At 45.2% G+C, this 18,738-nt stretch overlaps 2 non-coding genes and 1 pseudogene across 2 annotated transcripts; 2 read left to right on the top strand and 1 right to left on the bottom strand.

Moving 5' to 3' along the window:
• Positions 1 to 345: 345 nt before the first annotated feature.
• On the top strand, positions 346 to 417 carry TRNAH-GUG. Its single transcript has one exon. It is a non-coding gene; the product is annotated as a tRNA-His (tRNA).
• A 10,353-nt stretch (positions 418 to 10,770) lies between these two features.
• Positions 10,771 to 10,843, bottom strand: TRNAV-AAC. The gene has a single exon. It is a non-coding gene; the product is annotated as a tRNA-Val (tRNA).
• A 4,933-nt stretch (positions 10,844 to 15,776) lies between these two features.
• LOC123333988 lies at positions 15,777 to 16,919 on the top strand (annotated as a pseudogene).
• The last annotated feature ends 1,819 nt before the right edge of the window (positions 16,920 to 18,738 follow it).

Raw genomic sequence — 18,738 nt, 5'->3', positions numbered from 1 at the left:
GTCGGTGGGGCGGGAGCCGGAACCAGCTAACCGGGAAGGTGGATCCAAAGGGACGACTGCGAAGAGCTGGAAAAGAAGCCGGCGAGGTGGGGACGAGGACCGCCAGACTTCCCAGAAGGAACGTGCCGCATCTGGGGAGATGAGAATTGGTGTTTGGTTTGATTGTGTTTCCTTTTGTCACAATGTATCAGAATTGAGAGACAGAGCGGGGAAACCGACGAGCGAGCATGAAAGAGAGAAAACGAATAGCTGCAGTTCCCAAGAATAAAGCAGCGCAACGATCGAAATCATTTCACGTCAAAGGACAGACAGTAAAGACCGTTCTCATCGCCTGGTATGTGGCGCGCCGTGATCGTATAGTGGTTAGTACTCTGCGTTGTGGCCGCAGCAACCTCGGTTCGAATCCGAGTCACGGCATGGCCTCCGTGTTTCACGTGGCGTCTGACTTCTTTTTCTTCAACACGGTAATGGTCTGCACTGGGTTCTGCAACATGTGACCGCCCATTCTATCCGAGATAAAAATTATTAAGGTGTATTCACAGAACAAGATGCACAAATCATGAATGAACAGCTATTTGATGTGAAATAATCACCAAAATCAAGAGGTACAAAATTTTTTTATCAGCCAGGTATGGAAGATACACTTTGATACATGGATGAAGCCCTCTGGCACGTTCCCCAGGTAATGCCTATCCGTCCCCTGCTACTTTAAACTATTGAGTTTGTCCTTTCCTCAGTTCACCTGAAGGAATATAGACATTTTACTATATAGGGATTATCGAGCAGAAATTCTGAAGTCGATTTCACCCTAGTAGGGAAATCACAGAGGTCAGAACGCCGGGAAGGCAACGGACAAGACGTTCCATTGGAGAAAGCACCTTCAAGATCACGGAATCTCTGCTGCCAGCTAACTATAAGCATGGACCCGTCGGGCCACCATCTTGCACTCAGGGTCGCCCTCCTCCCCTCCCCCACCCTTACCAAATCACTCCCTGCAAAGTAATTCTAGCAAAGATCTCCCAATCCTCCCGCCCCTCCCCACACAGGCAGAGCACCCACTCTCACCCACCGGACTCACCGCCTTTCATCAGCTCTTCCGGAACCACATACGCGCACAGCCACTGTTGCTGCCTCATCTACCGCTGCCTCTGCAGGCTTGGTCCACACCCCTGGCCCCCGCCCACCAGCCCCGCTCCCTCACTCACCTCTTGCCCTACAGTGGACATAACATTTGTCCTAACAGGTCTTCTGAGCGAGCTTCCAAGGGAAAAGGGAAACCGTGCCCACTGCCTGGTAGAGACCACGGGGATTCCAAACAACAGCAGCTGGAGAGGCAGGGCATTTCCCTGGATCACCATCGTATTGATATTCTGACGTTGATTTTTACATGAACCACCTGCCTATGCTGCTGATAACAGTTTTCCCTTGATGGTAGTGAGATGAATTGGCCATTCAAAGTACTCAGGGAAATGAATGTGAATGAATAGGTTGAAAGAGAATATTTTAAAAACACATTCTGCACTTGCTCAACTGAAAGTGGGTGGAGATGGTAAAAGCCTGGGAGGCTGGGCATGTCCACTATTGCTGGGCCAGTCACTGGAGCTAAACCTGTCGACACTGGGAATACCCTGAGCCTGGGCCTCTGTCTCTGAGAGACACTTAGGAAAATCCATCTACACCTCAGCGACCGACCACAGCACCTGGTTCCCTTTTCCTGTGAAGCCTAAGCCGGGGATCACAAAGGTAATATTTTAATGACCAGAAGCTATAAGAAAATACTCTTGACATATTTACTCATTCGGGAAATAAACGTCACACTGATAAGGAGATAACATTACACAGCCTCCAGCATGACTGCTTTTTAAAAAATTCATACGCTAAATGCCGACAAATGTGGAGCAATTGCACCTGTAGCAGTCAGTTCAAAATCATTCTAGAAGACTGTTGGCAGTTTCTAATAAAGTTAATCTTGTACCTACTTCATGGCCCAGCAATTGTACTACTTCTATGAATGCACAATATGCAAAAAATTGGTATGGGATATTCATCAAGAACACCAGTTGACACCAAAAAATCCCGACAAAATTACTCCAGTAATACCAAAAGTAGTGAAATGTGCATAACACTATGAATATGTTTAATGAACAAAATGTTGCATGAAAGCAAAGTCAGTTACCAAAAATGTAGCTTCCTTCATTTGAATTTCAAGAGCAGGCAACAGTACACTCTTGCAGTAGACCTCAGAATGGTCATAAAATAAGCGATCTAGTGTAGGAATTGCCTAGAAAGTGGCTCAAGTGGCATTTCAAGGGTGGGGGAGATTTTCTACACCTTGATCTGGGTGCTGATTACGTTTGCAAAAATTCAACAAACTGTGCCTATAGTTCAATGATTTACTGTTTCTGTAAAAATCAGTGGATGGTGGATGGAAAGGAGCTGGTCTAGACCATGATGACTAGTTTGCATTTTAGTGTAAACCTCTTCAGTACGCCTTCTCCTTTAGTGTAAGAAAAACCTCACTGATATTAGACATATCTTTACCAGAAAACAACAACAACAATGACCATGTTATCTTGTTAGTGTAACTATAGGCAAGGCTCCTTGAAGGGCAATATTTAAACTTTGGGGATGTGTTCTGTTCAACAGGGAGACAAGCAGTTGTTCTAGGTTTTGCTTTGACTGGCAGGTTTGTGCGCTGTGGGATTTACTCCTCTTCTTGCTGCATTTTGCTTCCAGGCCAGTGGCAAATTCTGCTCTCCCACCACTGCTAGGGGGCATAGCTGGTGCTGGAATTAAAAGTAAATGGATAGACTATTACTCAACCCAAAAAAAAAAAAAAAAGAATGAAGTAATGCCAATTACAGCAACATGCATGGACCAAGAGATTGTCATCCTAGTGAAGTAAGCCTGGCAGAGAAAGACAAATATCATATGACATCGCTTATATGAGAAATCTAAAACACAAAACTAAAACTGATACAAAGGAACATATTTACAAAACAGAAATAAACCCACAGACATAGAAAATAACATTATGGTTACTAAAGGGGAAAGGGGGAGGGGTAAATTAGAAGTTTGGGATTAACATATACACACTACTACTATGCAGAAAACAGATAACCAACAAGCACCTCGGGTATAGCCAGGGACCTATACTCAATATTTTGTAATAATCTGTAAGGGAAAATAATCTGAACCAAAACTAGATGTATATGTGTGCGTAACTGAATCACTTTGTTGTACACCTGAAACAAACACAACATTGAAAATCAACTATAAGTCAAAGTAAAAAAAAGAAAAAAGGCAAATGGCAAGACAGGCTATAGACACTACCTTGCCTTAGCCTGGATGTGAATCGCGCGCACACACACACACACACACACAGGAGGGCCTATGTCCGGGATCTCGGGGGAAAGCAGGTCACCGGGAATCCTGGAATTCACCAAACAGTAGGCTCATCATCTACCCTGTAAACTCATTTTACTAATGAAGTTTCTTCCACTGTTTGTAGTAGTCTCTATTTAACCTTTCCCATATACTTTTCCAATTAATTTGGTTCTATTCTTTTCCTCCATTTTCCATCCACTGGATCATAGAAGAAGCCAGAGAATTCCAGAAAGACATCTGTTTCTGATTCATGAACTACTCTAAAGCCTTTAACTGTGTGGGTCACAACAAACTATTGTAAATTCTTCAAGAGATGGGAAAAACAGACCACCTTACCTGCTTCCTGAAAAACCTGTATGCAGGTCAAGGAGAGATGAAACCAGTCAGTCCTAAAGGAAATGAACCCTGAATATTCCTTGGGAGGACTGATGGTGAAGCTGAAGCACCAAGTCTCACTCCCTGCGCTGGGCCTCCATTTTTGTTTAAAATATGAATCTAGAGGTTTGTGGGAAAGTGACATTATTTCCACCCAGCTTTGAACCAGGGACCGGAGAAGGCAATGGCACCCCACTCCAGTACTCTTGCCTGGAAAATCCCATGGATGGAGGGGCCTGGAAGGCTGCAGTCCATGGGGTCGCTGAGGGTCTGACATGACTGAGCGACTTTACTTTCACTTTTCACTTTCATGCATTGGAGAAGGAAATGGCAACTCACTCCAGTGTTCTTGCCTGGAGAATCCCAGGGACGGTGGAGCCTGGTGGGCTGCCATCTATGGGGTCGCACAGAGTCAGACACGACTGAAGTGACTTAGCATAGCATAGCATTGAACCGGGGACCTTTCGAGTGTTAGGCAAACGTGATAACCACTACACTACAGAAACCACATGGCTACTAGTGCCTAGTGATGTGCCCAAGAAAGGCATGTTTGGACACAGCTGGCCTTCAGATTTTCAAAGGAAGAAGCCTCTGGAAGCCCAAGTGGTCACTCAAGTAAGGATCTGGGGTTCCTGAAAGGCCCTGACTTAGGGTTCCTCACCTCTCCCAGAGCGAGGTCCCTGTGGGCCCCCAGGCAGTTAAACCCCAAGATCCCCCAGAATCTGCTCCCCACTCCTCCAACTCTTCTCTCAGGCCAAAATTTCAGGCTCCTCTGTGAACTGCAGCTGGTCAGTTACTCCTTCCTTTAGCGAGGTCCAGAGGCTTTCAGGACCTTGATAGTTGAAAAGCAAACATCAGAGTGGTGCAAACCTTTGTGATTTGTCTTCCAAAAAAAACAAAAGGAGTTGGAATGGAGGCCCCCAGGTGAGACCTGGGATCCCAAGTATCTCTAAGGACCACAGATGTGGGAAAGGGGACAGCGTCAATGGATTATGCTTTCTGGGAAGGCCCCAGGGTTCCGAAAGAAACTCTGGGTCTTTCCCCTTCCACCCCTGTGGCAAGGGTGTTTTCCCACCTTACCTGATGCTCTGTTGGCTCAGACCGAACACACTTCTCTTTGACACCAGTCTTTCAGACCACGCTTCCAACTTGTCAGAAAATCCTATTTTTCTTTGGTTAGTTACGCATTTTGAGGCACATAATGTTTTTCTTGGTCTGATTTCCTCCCTCAACTTTCCTCATAAAGGCCGGGAGATGGATTCAACTCGAGAGTCTCCCTCCTTTGAAACTTTAGGGTTTGTGTCGTTTAACCTCGAGTGTGTGGGGCTGGGCCGAGGTCAAGAACTCTTTTGGCCAGGTCGGTCAAGATTGGCCTCTCCGCGGCCTGTCCTCCAGGGTCGGGGGCAGGGCCGGGCCACCTCAGCATGGCCCCTGTCGCGGGGTCTAGAGCCCCACGCAGGCGTGGCGCTGCGGGAGAAGCTTCAGCCGGGCAGTGCGCATTCAGTACGCTGGAGCCGGCGAGGCACAGGTGAGCGGTGCACCTGGGTGCACGCGGCGACTTTTGGTTCTCAGAGAGCCGGTGACCTCCCGGCCCCCTGGTTTGTGATCCCGTGGGCAGTAACCTCCGGGCCAGAAGAGACCAGTAGTAGAAGGGCAGCCTTTCCTTCAAGCCCTGTCCACTCAGCATCCACAATGGTCTTGAAGAGACACAGTGAGAAGTGGTAATAAATTAGGGGAAAAGAAGAAATCCTTGGTGATTTCCTCATCGAAACACCTCATGAGGATGAAGTGGGAGCCTGCAGGCGCTGGTGAAGGCCAGTCTAGTTCCCACCAGTTGCTGGAGCCAAAGCAGACAACCCTGGGCAGGTGACCAGTGAGTAAGCAGTCCTTCTTCCTCCCCAGCTGCATTGCACTTGAACTTGCAGCACTAGAACGTATCCCCTTGGCTTTTGATGGATTCTAAAGAAGTAACACAGGTTTCTTTCTTTTTTTTCATAAATTTTTTTTCTCCAAATTTTTGAGACATAATTGACATAACACTTGTGAGTTGAGCATGTTGATTAGATACAGTTATATATGGCAAAATGATTCTCACCAGAGCATTAACTAGCACCTCCATCCCATCACATAATTCTCACTTCTTTTTTGTGATGAGAGCATTTATGATCCAGTCTCTTGCAGTTTTCAAGTATACATACAATGAAGTGCTTCAACGAAGTTTACACCCAGGTAACTGACATCTTAAGATGTGATAAGAAATCCCTGGAAGTCTAATGGTTAGAACTTACTGCTTTCGCAGCTGTGGGCCAGGGTTTGTGGACCTAAGATCCCACAGTCTGTGTTCAGTCATGCATGCTCAGTCATATCCAACTCTGTGGGACTCCATGGACTGTAGCCCACCATGCTCCTCTCTTCATGGGATTTTCCAGAGAATCCTGCAGTGGGTTGCCTTTTTCTACTGCAACAACAGATAGGTTTCTTCTTAATGCACTTATTAAGGTCGGTAGTGGCTGGTGGCTAGATGGCACAGCATGCTTTGTTTGCTGATATGGCAGGTAAACTTTTTCATTCACGTTCCTCCCCTCTCCCTTCTGATCTCATTTGTTTGGCTGCACCCATTGGATTCCATGGGCAAGCAAGACAGGGAAATGCTGGTTGCCAGGGTCCGCCTCAAGCACACAGATCAGGGGCAAAAGCTAGACAGGAAACCAGGAACCAGGAACGGCAGAGAATATTTAGCCCAAATGTAATGAGCCCAACATTCAGGGGGCCTCCTATTAGTCCTGGTGCCACCACTTACCTTCCTTTTGACCTTGGGTCAACTCCAATTTGCTAGGCCAATTTGCAAGTGTCTTGTGAAAGAAATAATAAGTACTTCATAAAGCTATTGTCTAGATTAAATGGGATAATCAAATAACACAGCTGGCACAGAAGGTGGCCAATACTAAGTATGTTCTGGGAGGAAACAATCAAAGATAAGCTGGCACTTCAGTCTTTTGTAACATTTGAATACATTTTTAAATATTTCAATAAATTTTGTCATTGAATGCAACATCCATTCACAAAACAAATGTATATTAAAGAATAGAAAATTTTAAATGGAATTTATAAAACATATGCCCACAAAAAGGACTTGCTTATAGTAGCTTTGTTCATAATAGTCCCCAAATTGAAAAGCATTCAAATGTCCAGCATGAAGTGAATAGATATAATTGTGACGTATTCACTCAAAGGAATACTACTCTTCAATAAAATGAAAGAAATTCCTGATCCATGGCAACGATATGGATTAAAACATCACCCTGAGTGATGAAAAGAGTACATACTCTGCAGAGCCACCTATAGGAATTACTAGATGAGGCAAACTAATCCCTAGTGACAAGAACTATATCATTGATTACCTGGCACAGGGAGTGGCAGGGGGATTGATGGCAAAGGGGCTTAAGAGGATATTTTGGAGTACTGGAGATGTTCCTGAACTGGGTAGTGGTTCCATGGGTATGTTCAGTTGTCAAAAGTCATCAAACTTGAAATGGATAGATTGTATTATTTTAAAATTAATTCTTAAGAAATTTGATTTTTTAAAGTAACGAGAATCATTCCAAATTTTAATAACTCAATGACACTCATTATTATTATTAGCATTAGAGGGTTCCTTTAGAAATGTAAGTCTCTTAAAGTAAACAATTTGATTGAAAGTTCAACAGTTTCTTCATTTTTGTGTTTTTTCATTAAATTTATACACTAGTATATTGAAACACTTTAAAGTTGGAATAGATTCTATAAGAGCTCAATCATATAAAAGTATATATATATATATACCTAAAAGACTCCATTATCATTTACTTACATTAACAGAAGTTACTTTTGAATTTAAGATGTTTCAAAATTTTACATATTTGTATGTTCTGCATCATTTCAATTTTTAAAAATAACACATAGAGTTTAGGGGCTTCCCAAGTGATACTAACGGTAAAGAACCCACCTGCCAATGCAAGAAACACAAGAGATGTGGGGTCTATCCCTGGTTCAGGAAGATTCCCTGGAGGAGGATATGGCCACCCACTCCATATTCTTACCTGGAATCCTCTCATGGTCAGAGGATCCTGGTGGGCTACAGTCCATGGGTCTCAAAGAGTCGGACAGGACTGAAATGATTTAGCATGAACCCATGCACTTCTGCTACTTAGAATAATGTAAAAATCAATTTGAAGGAAAATGTGCAAAGTTGTTAACAGCAGTCCATTCTAGGAGGTGGGACTATGGATGACTGCTTATTTTCTTCTTTAGATATAGTTAACATTTTTAAATTTAAAAAAAATGAATGACCTGGAAGTGAAAGAACAGAAGAGAGAACAGAAGAGCTATGGAAGAGGTATTGGAAATGTGAGAGGAAAGGATAAAAGGGAGGGAAAACCTAGTTCTTGCAGAAGTGTGTAAGTTGGGGATTCAAGGGGAGCAGCTCTTGGAATAAGAAAGGTGTTTGGGAGGCAAGTGGGTCATGAGGATACTGCAGTTTTATTCATCTTATATGACTCCTCCTTGGTGTTTTGTCAAAGAAACATGCGGGCTTAAATCTCTTGCCAAACATTTTTACCATATGTGTTCCTCTTTGACTAGCACCATATCCTGTGTAGCCAGGCAGGCTCCAGTTCAAATTGCTGCTTTCAGATCCCACTCACTGATTGAGTGACTAGACAAGTTATTTAACCTTCCATGTCTCAGATTTCTCATGTGTGAAATGAGGATGATGATATGATAGAAGCCTGCTGAAAGGATAAAGTGAGAACACCCATGTAAAACTTGTAGACAGTGCCTCAGCACATGACACTTTGCATGTCACCACTGAGTGTAAGGTGTTGCATTTTGGCACTGCACTGCCTAAAGTCTGGGTGTGTTTTTCTTTTAAGTTAGTGATATCTTTCAGTGGCAGCGGAACTTTCAAGAGAGAGTGAAGGAATCCTGTCTGACCAGCAGTAGCTTCCTGGGCTTGTGGGACCGGCCAGTTTACTAGTTCATCTGATCAGCTCATCAAAAGGGGAACAGTAGTCCAATTCCTTGCTTCAAAAATCCCCCAATTAAAAAAAAAATTAAAGTTTTACAGTGGAAAACATTCCTATACATGACACAAGACCCAGAATTTTACATAACATATATATATATATATATTTATGACTACATAAACATTTAAAGTTAAAATACACGCAATGGACCTTACTATGTGTATATCTGTGTATATACAGCACACACACACACACACACACACACACACAGTATCAAGTTACACATGCCTGGGAAGAGGAGTCCACTGCCCCCTTGTCAGGTTCCCACTCCCACTCCTCCACCAACACAACCACTTTCACTGACTGCTTAGCTATTGATCTCCTTATCTCGAAATCAATATTGATATCCGCACTCAGATTTTCCAGTTTCCCACCCAGACCCTGAAGACCAGCCTGCAAACGGGAAAGTGAATTTGTGTGTTTCCTTGCCCACTAGTTATCTCCAAGGTAGCCCATAGGTCTTGTATTCACTTGCAAACCCACACAGCCCACCTTGCCCCTCCTCATGGAACCAGCAAAGGAAACTGCCAGAACAAACATGGCCCCTTTGCTGGCCCCGCAAAGGGCCAGCAGCTTTGCAATTGGGGGTGAACCGGATTCCCGGACACCTCAGTAAAGCGTGGGAGCTGAGCCAGAGTCAGGCTCGGTGATCTCCCCATCCAGCAACTGCCCCGGCCACGATACCAGCCCGCTCCTCTCTCTTGCAGTCTCTTTCTCCCTCTGGCTCATTCTCTGTTCTCTCCTGCCCTTGGCCTTCCTCGAATCTATTCGCCCTCTTCACACCTTTCCTTTCCCTTCCTCAAAAGACAGCTAAAGCCTTACATTGTATGGATCACAACAAACTGATCTCTTTCCAGCTGCAGCCACACGCACCCCATCTACTAAACCCATGTGCAGAAGCGCAAATGGTCGGACGAAGGCGGAGCAAACCAGGAGCCATCAGCTTCTTTCTGGGGCCCCTCGGCTCAAGCTCGGGGCTTCTCTTGGGCGCTGACATCTGCAGCGGCGAGGACACTCAGGAGACCTTCTGCCCTCGGAACCTCCCGGCTCCCCGACGGGAACGAACAGGCTGAGTGGACTCCATCTCTCAGGTTGTCCGAGGCTCCGAAGTGGAAACGCCGTTCTACAAAACACAGGTGGCTTCTCCCAGTTCCGTAAGTATGCTTGCTTTCTGTGGGAGTGAGGATGAAACTCTCCTCCCGACTTTGTGGCGCAATCGGTTAGCAGGTTGGTCTTTTAACCGCAAAGCTCCTGGTTTGAGCCCATCCAGGGACGTGTCTCACTCTTTTAGAATGTAAATGATGTATGATTGTTTCTAGTCTATGCATCCTCTCCCATGCTCCACTACTACCCTACTCCTCTGTGTCTTGTACACACACACACACACACACACACAAGGACGTAGGTCCAGGTAGTCTGTGATCCTCAGAGAGGATCTCTGGAGGAAAGCAGGTTGACTGGGAATCCTAGAATACATGAAAGAGTAGGCTCATCATCATCACCCTGTAAACGCCTTTTACCAATGAAATTTCCTCCATTGCTTATATACTCTCTATTTAACCTTTTCCATATACTTTTCCAATTAATTTGGTTCTATTCTTTTCCTCCTTTTTCCCTCCATTGTATCATAGAAAAAGCAAGAGAATTCCAGAAAGACATTTATTTCTGCTTCATTGACTCCTCTAAAACCTTTGACTGCGTGGATCACAACAAAATATGGAAAATTCTTCAAGAGATGGGAATAGCAGACCACCTTACCTGCTTCCTGAAAAACCTGTATGCAGGTCAAGGAGAGATGAAACCAGTCGGCCCTAAAGGATATCAACCCTGAATATTCTTTGGGAAGACTGATGGGGAAGCTGAAGCTCCAAGCCTCACTCCAGGCGGCAGACCTCTATTTTCTGTTTAAAATATGAATCTAAAAGTTTGGGGGGGAAAGTGGAGTTGTTTCCGCCCGGTTTCGAACCGGGGACCTTTCGCGTGTTAGGCGAACGTGATAACCACTACACTACGGAAACCACACGGCCAGTTGTGTCTAGTGACATATCCAAGAATTGCATGTTTGAACACACCTGACCTTCAAATTTTCAAAGGAAGAGCACTCTGGAAACACGGGCAATCCGTCAAGTAAGGATCTGCATTTCCTGAGAGGGCCTGATTTAGGGTTCCTCGCCTCTTCCGGGGCAAGGTTCCTGTGTGCCAGCTTTGCGCCCAAGCACAGAGGTCGCCCCCCCGACTCCCCAGTTCTCAGAAGCCTCAGGAGCGGAGGGAGTAAGGTGCGTCTGAGCCCCAGGTGGCCACACGTCCGTCAAGGTGGGCACAGCCCTTCCAGAGGCAGATCCGCGCCTTAGAGTCCCTTTTCATGGCGCCAGCGGGGACCAGGCTCGATGCTTCAAATCCCACTCGGGGAAACAAAGGACCCGCCGTCCCCTCTACCCCGCCTGACCCGTGCGCTCCTCTCTCGCAGGCCTTTCACAGCAGCGCTTCTCCAGCGCCGCCTGGCACAGGGGGTTCCTCAGGTTCCTGCGTCTGTGGCTGATTCTAGTCCTCTAGTTTCAGTCCAGACTTGCATCACGCTTTCATGTTTAGCAGGAACCGCGGCAAAGACTGAGGCTCGGGTCATTTGTTGAATTCCTTTGCCTACCAGGCCCAGCATAAAGCCGCGGAGAAGCCAGGCACGGTCCACGCAGATCTGACCGTCTTCATTTCAAGCTGGAGATTTATCTTGAAGGACTGCTTTGTTTTACATTTTACAATGTCTGAAACGCCTCTTGTTTTCCTTTCATAATTTTGCAGTTCAACAAGTCGTGGAGCGCGAATTTAACAGAGAGGTAAAGGCGGGGTTTTTGTTTTTGGTTTTTTTTTTTTTTCTTTCAGAAAGCAGGTGTCTTGAAGGGTTTTCCTATTTACCTCACAGCAGGCAGAGTTTCTTTTCGCTGAAAGGTTTTAATGCAATGGTGTCTGTGTATCTGACTGTCTCTGGTTTCCTTTAGCAGTAGAGCTTCTCACTTTGGGGAATGCATGTGCCCTTTTCTCCAGCAGTGGCTTTCCTCCTTTTCTCAGTGCGGCGTTGCTTTCACGTATGAGGTTCAGAGGCTCAGACCCCGAGGAAGGCGCGGGCCGCATGCGCACCGGCTCCCAGGCCGCAGGGCTCCTCCTGGTTCCGCGTGGACTCCGAGTGCGGTCGAGAGTGCGACCGCGCGACAGCACCCTCAATCGCGCTAGAGGCCTGAGTTGCCAAAGAGGCGGATTTGAAAATAGCTTTAGATCAGGGCGTTTCTTGAGATTTCGCCTTGCTTTCCTCCCCTGCAGGTCCTAGATTTCACCTCCCACATCCAGACAGAGGAGCGGATTCATCGTTTTCTGTCGCGTCCGGCATGCTGACGTCCCACTGGGACGGGACGAGGGTGAGGTGGTCCTCTCCCCGTCAGGGTGGACGCATAGCGGACGCCCGAGGGACCACAGACACACGGCTCCCTGCAGCAGAAATGGTAGGCCCAGGGCTTCAGAGCCGGCGGGTGGAGCGCGCCAAGAGGACGGATCCATCTCCTGCCCCCGAAGATGTGACAAAGCACAACGACGCCCGCCCAACCCCTGGATCAGAGGCTCAGCCTCATCCAAGAACTAGACAAGGGAGGCTCCGCAGGTCGTGAGGGAAGACCTGGAATCCAGGTGTGGTGAGAGGTCAAGCTCTCTTTCTGAACCTGTTTCCTTGTGAAGCAGGGGCTACTTGGTTCTCAGCTGGTGATGGGCGGGTCCATCTACTCCCTGATCTTGACCTGATTTCGGGGCCTCCCCTGATAGCGGCTCGACGGCCGGCTGCTTTTCCTCCTGGATCAGCTCAATCCGCAGAGCCTGACCCTCTTCATCATTGTGTCTTCAGCTGTAGAGTTGAATTCCTTCCCTTTTGTTCTCTGACTCAAATCAGATTGTCCCGCAGGTGTGCTGGGGTGAGGGAAAGCGAAGTGTGTTCACAAGGGATGAACTTCTTGGTTTTCAGAGAGATAATGGGTGTCACAGGTAGAGACGATGTAGGGCCCAGGTGAAAAGGTGAGGGGATATCAGGAGGTAAAAGTATCCTGCAGTCAGCTTTGTCCTGTGCCCTCTTGGATTCACAGACTGTGGCTTGTTCTACAAGGTGACTCAGAGCAGAGAAAGATGGGCTGGTTGTAGGCCCTATGGAGATTTCTGGTGGTAAGGAACTGTTCCCCAATTTCTTCAGTTCAGTAGGGATCCAAGGATGGCAACACGCCAGGCTTCCCTGTCTATCACCAAACCCTGGAGTTTGTTCAAATGCATGTGCATTGAGTCGGTGATGCCATCCAACCATCTCATCCTCAGCCACCCACTTCTCCTCTTGCCTTCAATCTTTCCCAGGAACAGGGACTTCTATACTGAGTTAGCTCTTCCCATCAGGTGGCCAAAATATTGGAGCTTCAACTTCAGCATCAGTCCTTCTGATGAATATTCAGGACTGATTTCCTTTAGGATGGACTGATTGGATCTCCTTGCAGTCCAAGTGGCTCTCAAGGGGCTTCTCCAGCAGCAGTTTAAAAGCATCAATTCTTTGGTACTCAGTTTCCTTTATAGTCCAACTCTCACATCCATACATGACTACTGGAGGAACCATAGCTTTGATTAGACGGAATTGTGTTGGCACAGTAATATCTCTGCTTTTTAATATGCTGTCTAGGTTGGTCATAGCTTTTCTTCCAAGGAGCAAGTGTCTTTTAATTTCATGGCTGTGGTCCCCATCTACAGTGATTTTGGAGCCCAAGAAAATAAAGTCTCTCACTGTTTCCATAGTTTCCCCATCTATTTGCCATGTCGTGATGGAATCAGATGCCATGATCTTAGTTTTTTGAATGTTGACTATTAAGCCAGCTTTTTCACTCTCCTCATTCACTTTCATCAAGAGGCTCTTTACTTCCTCTTTGCTTTCTGCCATAAATGTGGTGTCATCTGCATATCTGAGGTTATTGATATTTCTTGCAGAAATATTGATTCCAGCTTGTGCTTCACCCAGGCTGGCATTTCACGTGATGTACGTTGCATAGAAGTTAAATAAGCAGGGTGACAACACGCAGTCTTGACATACTCCTTTCCTAATTTGGAACCAGTCCATTGTTTCATGTCTAACTGTTGCTTCTTGACCTGCATACAGATTTCTCAGGAGGCAGGTAAGGTGGTCTGGTGTTCCCATCTCTTGAAGAATTTTCCACAGTTTGTTGTGATCCACACAGTCAACGTCTTTGGCATAGTCAATAAAGCAGAAGTAGATGTTTTTCTGGAGCTCTCTTCCTTTTAATATGAACCAACGGATGTCGGCAATTTGATCTCTGGTTCCTCTGCCTTTTCAGAATCCAGCTTGCACATCTGGATGTTCTCAGTTTACATACTGTGAAAGCCTCACAGTGAGAATTTTGACCATTACTTTGCTAACGTGTGAGATGACAACAATTGTGTAGCAGTTTGAACATTCTTGGGCATTGCCTTTCTTTGGGACTGGAATGAAAACTGACCTTTTCTAGTCCTGTGGCTGCTGCTGAGTTTTCTAAGTTTACGGGCATATTGAGTGCAGCATTTTAACAGCCAGGCCCCCCTGTCCATCACAAGAGTTTTTTGAATGTTCTTCCCAATGGCCCATGAGTTATAAGTAGTCCAGTCTGTGTGGGAGATCGCTTACATACAATTGCTTGTCCTGTGTGAGCACCAGGTTGTGTTCCATGATCGTTTTAAAACGTTCTTTCCTTGGCCTCAGGCACTTTCTTCATAAGGATATCCCGATCATTTCTCTGCTGAGTACTTGAGGGAGCCCCTTTCATATCCCGGCATTCTCTCTCTCTCCCACTCACTCTCATCACGGGACCTTTCTTCATGTTTCTTTTTTATTATTAACTGTTATTTGAGTATATCTGTTTTCCAGTGTGTTAATTATGATGTTGTGTTAATAGCACAGTGAATTGGCTATACATATATTCCCTCTCTTTTGGATTTCCTTCTCATTTAGGTAACACAGAGTATCCAGTAATTCCCTATGCCATACAATAGGTTCTCATTTGTTATTTATTGTACCAGTTCAGCTCAGTTCAGTCACTCAGTTGTGTCTGAATCTTTGGGACCCCATGAACTGTAGCACGCCAGGCCTCCCTGTCCATCACCAACTCCCGGAGTCCACCCAAACCTATGTACATTGAGCTGGTGATGCCATCCAACCATCTCATCCTCTGTTGTCCCCTTCTCCTCCTGCCCTCAATCTTTCCCAGCATCAGGGTCTTTTCAAATGAGTCAGCTCTTTGCATCAGGTGGCCAAAGTATTGGAGTTTCAGTTTCAACATCAGTCCTAATGAACACCCAGGACTGATGTCCTTTAGGATGGACTGGTTGTATCTCCTTGCAATCCAGGGGACTCTCGAGAGTCTTCTAAACACCACAGTTCAAAAGCATCAATTCTTCAGTGCTCAGCTTTCTTTTTAGTCCAAATCTCACATGCATACATGACCACTGGAAAAACCATAGCCTTGACTAGATGGACCTTTGTTGGCAAAGTAATATCTCTGCTTTTTAATATGCTGTCTAGGTTGGTCATAACTTTCCTTCCAAGGAGTAAGCGTCTTTTAATTTCATGGCTGCAGTCACCATCTGCAGTGATTTTGGAGTCCAGAAAAATAAAGTCTGCCATGGTTTCCACTGTTTGCCCATCCACTATTTGCCATGAAGTAATGGGACCGGATGCCCTGATATTAGTTTTCTGAATATTGAGCTTTAAGGCAACATTTTCACTCTCTTCGTTCACTTTCAACAAGAGGCTCTTTAGTTCTTCTTCACTTTCTGCCATAAGTGTGGTGTCATACATAGCATCAATAGTGTATATAGGGCGGGAGGAGTGGCAGCGGTCAGGCTACTCAGCTTCGCGAAGGCTCTCAGCGCGCCGCGGCCCTCAGGCACCAGGCTCTCGCCCGCCCCGTTGCCACGATGCCCAAGAGGAAGGTCAGCTCCGCCGAGGGGGCGGCGAAGGAGGAGCCCAAGAGGAGGTCGGCGAGGTTGTCAGCTAAACCGGCTCCTGTAAAAGTGGAAACGAAGCCAAAAAAGGCGGCGGGAAAGGATAAATCTTCAGACAAAAAAGTGCAAACAAAAGGGAAAAGAGGAGCAAAGGGAAAACAGGTGGAAGTGGCCAACCAGGAGACTAAAGAAGACTTACCTACAGAAAATTGAGAGACTAAAAACGAGGAGAGCCCAGCCTCTGATGAAGCAGAAGAGAAAGAAGCCAAGGCTGATTAATAACCACACACCGAGTCCTGTCAGTGGTCCCTGTTTCCCTTCTTGTACAATCCAGAGGAATATTTTTATCAACTATTTTGTAAATGCAAGTTTTTTAGTAGCTCTAGAAACATTTTTAAAAAGGAGGGAATCCCACCTCATCCCATTTTTTAAGTGTAAATGCTTTTTTTAAGAGGTGAAATCATTTGCTGGTTGTTTATTTTTTGGTACAGCCAGAAAATAGTGGGATATTGGATACGGGAGGCTTTGATTGTCTTGGGTGTCAGCTTAACATTCCATAGATGGGGGGTAGCTTTTATATCCTGTAACACAAAAGCATACTAAATGACAGTTGGAATCAGTTGTGCATTTAATGTCTTGAACACTTTAAATTACTTCTCTTCCCATATTGTTTTGGTAGAATTATTTCCTACAGCAAACCACTTTTTGATCTTGGCTCTCCTGGTCAGAATTTTGTGCACTATACTATAACATCTTTGGTCGTGGTAGTCCAGTTTTCCTAGTAACTTGGTTAATGTGCTGTGAACGATTGACAGTTTGGGTATGTAGTGTATATGATATTAAATTGTGAATCAGTGGGACTTATGATGTAACAACATATCAATATTTGAAGATATTGGTACTTGATATCCTGTTAAGGAAAGTTTGCACCAAATTTTAAGCTGGAAAGTCACTGGAATAACTGTTAAGAATCATAACTACATGATATTTTAGATTTCTGGTACATATGTGAAGAATTGTGTACAAATGGAAATGTCTGTGTAGTGATCCTCAAAACAACCAATAAAATCTCAGTTATAAAAGAAAAAAAAATAGTGTATATAGGTAAACCCTAATTTCCCAATTCACCCAGCACCCCTTTCAGCCTTGATAGCCGTACCTTTGCTCTACATCTGCTTTGCAAATAAGAATCACTGGATCTTTGTCCTATGAACTCTAGCTGCCTTGCTGTCCACCAATACTACCTGACATCCTCCTCTTGGTGCCCAGCCTGGGAACTCACTGAAAGCAGGAAGCTGGGCCCAGGCAAGACTCACCTTGTTTGTTTGTCACCTCTCAGGGCTTGCTCTCCTTTGCTGCCTGATGTCCAGTGTCTTAGAAATTAATATTTCATGCTTTTTGTCTTTTTGTTCTTTGGGAGTGGGACAAAGAGGGAGAGTGAGCTTTAGGAAGGAGGGTTAATCTGATTTCTGACACTGCACCTTTGCTAGAAACTGAAGGCATCTCTTTATGTTTTTAATTTTCCCTAAATAGATGTGCTAATTTATATTCCAATGTATTTTGCCGACTCAAGGAAAGAGTCTTTTTCTTCATGGTCTTGCCATCACAAGAAATTGTCAATACACCTGTCTGTTACTCTAACAAAGGAATTTGTGCCCTACTGACTCAACTTAGCGGGAGGTACAATGAAAAGGCAATGTGTACATTTCCAGAGACTGCACATATTCAGCAACCAAACTTCCAACCTGATTGGAAAGTATTCTAATAATTGTAACTGTTTTCAGTAGTGACCAAGTCATTGAGTCCAGACAAGACCAGCCAGAATGACTCTGGAGAGCCTCTTGCAGAGCAGCTTATGGATTACAGGAGTTAAAAACAAAAACAAAAACGACTGGTCCCAGACATTTATCCTCTTCCCTTCATGAGTTGTATTTTGACTTTGGTTGGATGCACACAATCTAATGAGGGGTCTCCCTCCGGTATGTGGGTGCATTTGCAAGCCTGAGACTGTCTCTGTATGATATCTGGACAGTACGTGGCTACATCTGCAAAAATTATCTCATTTGAGACACATTGTTGCAAGCTACAGAATCCTGCACCGATAATACATCTTGTGCAAACCTGGATCCTTAGAGTTCCTGGTTCACCTTCCACTGATTCCTCAGTTGAAGTTCATGAGGAAAGAAGAGCTCTTCAGATTTTCCGTACTCAGTCGAGGATGTCTCTAGGTTCTAGGACATTTCTCTCTGCCCTTCTCTCTCCCTCTTGGAGTTTGTGTCCTTCTGTCCCTTATACTCTAGGCCTGTGTGGATCTTACCCACATTCTGTCCTCTTCATCAGTTTTCTGGAACTGTGTATTAGGAGTCCTTAAGTCAGCAAGCACTTACTAGGTGCTCACCAGGTACCAGGCCCTTCTCCTGGAAAACTGCTGTATCAGGAGCAAAGTCAAGGTGCCACTCCTTGGTGCATTGACACCAGGAGGCATCAAAAATAAGAATCTCACTCACACACACACAGACAAATAAGAATCACAGCAGGAGAGCAGCCTGTCATGTTCTTCTCAGGTTCACCTGCCTGCCAGCATCTAAGGACCCCACAGTGACTAAAAAAAGAGTTACCTAGCACATGGGAAAATGGGTGACTTGAGATCTAGAAGGCAGGTAACTAAGAATCAGGAATTTTTGTTTTTGTTTTTAATAAAGGAGTACATCAGGTCAGCAACATGTCCTTACTTAACCTAGAGAGTTCATGTGTTGTGCTCTTCTTCAAGTGACGTTATGGCTACATTCAGGAACATCTCCTAAAAGTACCCACACATTCTTCTAAGGTGTTAAGCTAGAGCTCTTCTGTATATAACCTATAAAAAAGTGGGCATTATTATTTCTACTTCAATTAGAAATTTTCCAGGTAA

The sequence above is a fragment of the Bubalus bubalis genome, chromosome 6 (genome assembly GCF_019923935.1).
Source record: "Bubalus bubalis isolate 160015118507 breed Murrah chromosome 6, NDDB_SH_1, whole genome shotgun sequence".
Classification (NCBI taxonomy): domain Eukaryota; kingdom Metazoa; phylum Chordata; class Mammalia; order Artiodactyla; family Bovidae; genus Bubalus; species Bubalus bubalis.
Note: the sequence above shows the minus strand (reverse complement) of the source record. Positions and strands in the feature narration are given on the sequence as shown.